Here is a 6,000-nt window from a genome sequence, read left to right as displayed (position 1 = left end):
AGTTTGGCAGTATTGCTCTGCCGTCAGCAATCATACACCCATTTTATTTTCGTGAGACATGTGCAAGCACCTGTTCATCTACTGTTCTATCACTATGAATTAGTGATCTATTATCAATAAGGATACTTCTACAACTACTATCAAAGTATGTCCGGACTTCTTATGTTGTCAGTTGCTATATATGAATAAGTGGGTAGCTACTGACAAGCATTAAGCATGTCACACAGCCCAAACATATAACATTTCAGGACACACCACACAGTTAACAACCACAGTGAAGCGTGTCAAAGCCCAGACATGTAACATTCAACAGGACACTTACACAACACATTCAAATCAAACAGTCAGACAACATACAAGAACATATACCCCAGCCGGCATTGCTCCCTGCCTATTTTCGTACAGCACACTATGTGTGCGCACACCTTTATTCACAAACTCTTCAACTTATACTCTTTTACCGAAGCTGCTACAGCTCGATTGGCCGAATACCCTTTGATCCTATTTCGGTGAATTTGACATCTGCCTTACATATAACAGATTAGCGGTTTAGCAGTTTTAATTTAGTTTGAGTGAAGGAATTCATTTTATAGCAAAATCCGAAATCGTGAAGAACTCATGAAAGTAAGCTTATTCTCGGATTCCTGAAACTTTAGATTTGCTCTTTCTTTTACTGCAAAGTACAACGTTGTTTTTTTTTGTTTAAATCTTTCTAGACATGGTAAATATTAAGGACAAAGCAGTTTTCACATAGTTTGAGTGAAGGAATTCATTTTATAGATAAAATCCCAAGAGTCTGCTGAGAAAAGAGAGTGAATGCGAAGTAGACTTTAACACGGCTATGGGAGCGAGCCGAGTGTGGGCTAACCGGGAGAATTGCTTGAAAGAAACGCGACACCGAATGAGTGATCAGAACAAAGCCTCAATACGGGATTCTCGTGGTGTTTTTGTTGCTGCCTTGTCTTTTGCACAGAGTAAAAGACAAGGCAGCCATCGAATAGGGCCCGATTGTTCCTAGTTGGTCAGCCGAGGAGCAAGGGGGGGGGGGGAGCAAGCGTCTCAACCAAGCAAAGCTCACCATGGGGAAGGTGGCTATGCCAACTAGCCTGTTGCCCTGCTCCCGCAGTGACGGATAATCGTACTCTGGTTTCTCTTCATAACGTACAAGTCTTTCGCCTTTTACTAAAGATTTCTGTGGAGAGCAGCACTAATGAGTTGTTTCTATTTTTGGCAGGCTTTACCTTTGCGGGTAAAGCCCTTTCTGTCTGTGCAAAAGAAATCTTCTTACTATGCAGAGTGACTTCTCTGAGTAGAGTCGCCTTACTTGTTGCGACTGTGCCGATGTTCGAAGCTGGAGTGCAAAGTTGTTGCTTGAATGGTGCTTGCTGGAGCGTGCGGGAGTGCAAAGTTATACCATTTAAAAGGGCTGAAGAGTGCTCAGTGCAGCGGGTGGGCGACACTCTGGCCACCTTGAAAACCGAGGTTACATCCACTACCAGGGGCAGCCCAAGTTCTGCCGCAAGTGTGGTGAGCATGGGCACCTGGTTGAGGCTTGTACCAAGGTGTTATGTGGGAAGAGCAGAGAAATTGGGCAAACTTTTGGAGAGTGTCCAAATGGCAGGAAATGTAATCTCTGTGGAGAATTAAATCACCTCTTCAGAGATTGCCCTAAATCTTTTGCCAACAAATTAAAGACGGTAAAGCCACAGTCAAGCCAACAAAGAGAAGGACCAAAGGTGGCAGTTGGTGAACAAAGTGAAGAGGTTGACCCAATAAATTCAAACTTCCCGCCAAAAGCTTGGATTGGAAGTGAGGAGCAAAAAGGGGAGGGGCCTGTAGAGGCCTCACCACTCAGTGTTGAAGTCTGTGAGAATTCACAGGCAGAGGGTGGAGCTACGCTAAATGAGGAGGAAGAGCAGACAGGTGAGTCTAGTGAAGATACTCACCTCCCCGAAGGTCAACAGCCGAAGAGGACGGCATCTGAGCCTCTGATTCCCCAGTGGTATCAGAGAAGAGGGGAAGAGTTAGGTCCCTTTCAGACAGTTCTTCAGTGGAAGAACCTAGAGTCTTCCCCTCCGACTCACCAAATGAGGTCTCCTTTTTAACTTCAGCTCTGCAATCAACCCCCAGGGACTCAAAGTTAAATGCAGTGTTGAGAAGGTGAGAACCATTAAAAGCATAAAGGAAAGTAGGTATGTCATTTTCGTTTTTCTAAGTTATCAAAACAAATTACACACAGGTTATTTCTTGGGAAACTAGCTCTTCCTTCATTTCTTTAGGTGAAAAGTGAGTAGGGTGATCTATATTTCCTTTTCGGACTCTCGGTGTTGGCCTCTGACGCAATGTTGCATTTAACTTTGAGTCCCTGGGGGTTGATTGCAGAGCTGAAGTTAAAAAGGAGACCTCATTTGGTGAGTCGGAGGGGAAGACTCTAGGTTCTTCCACTGAAGAACTGTCTGAAAGGGACCTAACTCTTCCCCTCTTCTCTGATACCACTGGGGAATCAGAGGCTCAGATGCCGTCCTCTTCGGCTGTTGACCTTCGGGGAGGTGAGTATCTTCACTAGACTCACCTGTCTGCTCTTCCTCCTCATTTAGCGTAGCTCCACCCTCTGCCTGTGAATTCTCACAGACTTCAACACTGAGTGGTGAGGCCTCTACAGGCCCCTCCCCTTTTTGCTCCTCACTTCCAATCCAAGCTTTTGGCGGGAAGTTTGAATTTATTGGGTCAACCTCTTCACTTTGTTCACCAACTGCCACCTTTGGTCCTTCTCTTTGTTGGCTTGACTGTGGCTTTACCGTCTTTAATTTGTTGGCAAAAGATTTAGGGCAATCTCTGAAGAGGTGATTTAATTCTCCACAGAGATTACATTTCCTGCCATTTGGACACTCTCCAAAAGTTTGCCCAATTTCTCTGCTCTTCCCACATAACACCTTGGTACAAGCCTCAACCAGGTGCCCATGCTCACCACACTTGCGGCAGAACTTGGGCTGCCCCTGGTAGTGGATGTAACCTCGGTTTTCAAGGTGGCCAGAGTGTCGCCCACCCGCTGCACTGAGCACTCTTCAGCCCTTTTAAATGGTATAACATTGCACTCCCGCACGCTCCAGCAAGCACCATTCAAGCAACAACTTTGCACTCCAGCTTCGAACATCGGCACAGTCGCAACAAGTAAGGCGACTCTACTCAGAGAAGTCACTCTGCACAGTAAGAAGATTTCTTTTGCACAGACAGAAAGGGCTTTACCCGCAAAGGTAAAGCCTGCCAAAAATAGAAACAACTCATTAGTGCTGCTCTCCACAGAAATCTTTAGTAAAAGGCGAAAGACTTGTACGTTATGAAGAGAAACCAGAGTACGATTATCCGTCAGTGCGGGAGCAGGGCAACAGGCTAGTTGGCATAGCCACCTTCCCCATGGTGAGCTTTGCTTGGTTGAGACGCTTGCTCCCCCCCCCCCCTTGCTCCTCGGCTGACCAACTAGGAACAATCGGGCCCTATTCGATGGCTGCCTTGTCTTTTACTCTGTGCAAAAGACAAGGCAGCAACAAAAACACCACGAGAATCCCGTATTGAGGCTTTGTTCTGATCGCTCATTCGGTGTCGCGTTTTTTTCAAGCAATTCTCTCGGTTAGCCCACACTCGGCTCGCTCCCATAGCCGTGTTAAAGTCTACTTCGCATTCACTCTCTTTTCTCAGCAGACTCTTGGGATTTTATCTATAAAATGAATTCCTTCACTCAAACTATGTGAAAACTGCTTTGTCCTTAATATTTACCATGTCTAGAAAGATTTAAACAAAAAAAACAACGTTGTACTTTGCAGTAAAAGAAAGAGCAAATCTAAAGTTTCAGGAATCCGAGAATAAGCTTACTTTCATGAGTTCTTCACGATTTCGGATTTTGCTATAAAATGAATTCCTTCACTCAAACTAAATTAAAACTGCTAAACCGCTAATCTGTTATATGTAAGGCAGATGTCAAATTCACCGAAATAGGATCAAAGGGTATTCGGCCAATCGAGCTGTAGCAGCTTCGGTAAAAGAGTATAAGTTGAAGAGTTTGTGAATAAAGGTGTGCGCACACATAGTGTGCTGTACGAAAATAGGCAGGGAGCAATGCCGGCTGGGGTATATGTTCTTGTATGTTGTCTGACTGTTTGATTTGAATGTGTTGTGTAAGTGTCCTGTTGAATGTTACATGTTTGGGCTTTGACACGCTTCACTGTGGTTGTTAACTGTGTGGTGTGTCCTGAAATGTTATATGTTTGGGCTGTGTGACATGCTTAATGCTTGTCAGTAGCTACCCACTTATTCATATATAGCAACTGACAACATAAGAAGTCCGGACATACTTTGATAGTAGTTGTAGAAGTATCCTTATTGATAATAGATCACTAATTCATAGTGATAGAACAGTAGATGAACAGGTGCTTGCACATGTCTCACGAAAATAAAATGGGCGTATGATTGCTGACGGCAGAGCAATACTGCCAACTTATGAGTTCTTGTGGCAAACTTGATTCAGTGTCTTGACGTGTATACGCTGTTTCGCTGACTTGATTGTCACAAGAAACAAAGTGTGTTTGATAAGATCCGACCATTTTATTACGGGAGGATCAGTATGTATGGATTCTGATGTGACTGATAAACCCATTCGTATCTTAAGCATAATCTAATACGTGAGACAACGCCCTGGCACACGATAAAAAAAAAAAAAGAGAGAGAGCGGTTTTGTGTCCCCAAAGTCCATAATGTAGAAAAGAGAGAAAAAACCCTTTCTGATTTGGTGTGTGTGCTCATAGTGCAGAGTGTAGAGAAAAGAAAGCCGTTTTGGTGTCACGGGTGTTGTGACTTACACACACACATTTCTAAATTGAGAAAGGAAATTATTTTAGAGGAAGCACGAGAGATTAGATCCCACATTTGTTGATAGGCATTCATTTATTTCTTCACTTCTGATGAAGTTTCAACAATAAACAACAAACTTTGTATTATGAGAAAGAACCAGACTCATTCTTCAGGAATCCGAAAATAAGCTCTATTTTATGAGTTATGCACGAATTCGGATTCTCCTATAAAACGAATTCATTAACTCAAACCAAGTTAAGACTGCTTTGTCCTTCATATTTATTCATGTCTAATCAAGTTTCAACGATAAACAACGTTGTACTTTGTAGAATGAGAAAGAACTTCTTCAGCAATAAGCATCTCTCGACATATGACGAAATACAGATTTTGCTATAAAATTAATTCCTTCTATCAGCCTGACTTAAAACTGTTTGTCCTCCTTATTTATCCACTTCAAATCAAGTTTCAACAATTAAAAAAAATTTGTAGTTTGAGAAAGAACAACTTCATCTTCAGCAATCAGTATAAAAAGAGGTGCAAATGCCAACCATACATACCTAAAAGGTGGAGCGGAAGTATTCAGCTGCAAGTAGGTGTGAATGTTCGACCATAATTTGTAAAAAGCGGGTAAGAAAAGGTTCGAATGCCCGACTATATATTAACAAAAGCGGGAGGAGAGGTCTTCGGATGAGAGTGGGTGAGAATTTCCAACCATAATCTATAAAATACGGTGAAAAAAAATATGTGAATGCCTCATAGAACACTAAAAGCGGAAGTGTTCGGCTGCAAGAAGGTGTGAATGTCCGACTATATTTGGTGAAAAGCAGGTGAAGCAAGGTCTGAATGCCCAACCTTACATCATCAAAAGCGAGATCAGAGGTGTTTGGCTGCAAGAAGGCCATAGTTTGCCAAAAGCGGGTAAGCTGCGAATGACCGACTAAATATCAACAAAAGTGGGGGCGGAGGTCTTCGGATGCAAGTGGGTGTGAATATCCCACCATACAAGTATGGTGGAGAGGAAGCTGTGAATGGCCGACCATAGTAAAAGGCGGGTGAGAGAAGGTGCGAATGTCAAACCATACATAATCAAAAAAGGGAGCGGAGGTGTTCTGCTGTAAGAAGGTGTGAATGTCCAACCATAGTTGGTAAAAAGCG

General features: G+C 43.1%; 2 non-coding genes across 2 annotated transcripts; one reads left to right on the top strand and one right to left on the bottom strand.

Moving 5' to 3' along the window:
* Positions 1 to 1,138: 1,138 nt before the first annotated feature.
* LOC140287637 (U5 spliceosomal RNA) lies at positions 1,139 to 1,253 on the top strand. The gene has a single exon (XR_011911770.1). It is a non-coding gene; the product is annotated as a U5 spliceosomal RNA (small nuclear RNA).
* A 1,989-nt stretch (positions 1,254 to 3,242) lies between these two features.
* On the bottom strand, positions 3,243 to 3,357 carry LOC140287636 (U5 spliceosomal RNA). Its single transcript, XR_011911769.1, has one exon. It is a non-coding gene; the product is annotated as a U5 spliceosomal RNA (small nuclear RNA).
* Between the last annotated feature and the right edge of the window lie 2,643 nt (positions 3,358 to 6,000).

Source organism: Leuresthes tenuis, unplaced genomic scaffold (genome assembly GCF_036924035.1).
Source record: "Leuresthes tenuis unplaced genomic scaffold, fLeuTen1.0.hap1 SCAF_160, whole genome shotgun sequence".
NCBI classification, from domain to species: Eukaryota; Metazoa; Chordata; class Actinopteri; order Atheriniformes; family Atherinopsidae; genus Leuresthes; species Leuresthes tenuis.
The sequence above is the reverse complement of the archived record's forward strand: the minus strand, read 5'-3'. Positions and strand labels throughout refer to the sequence as shown.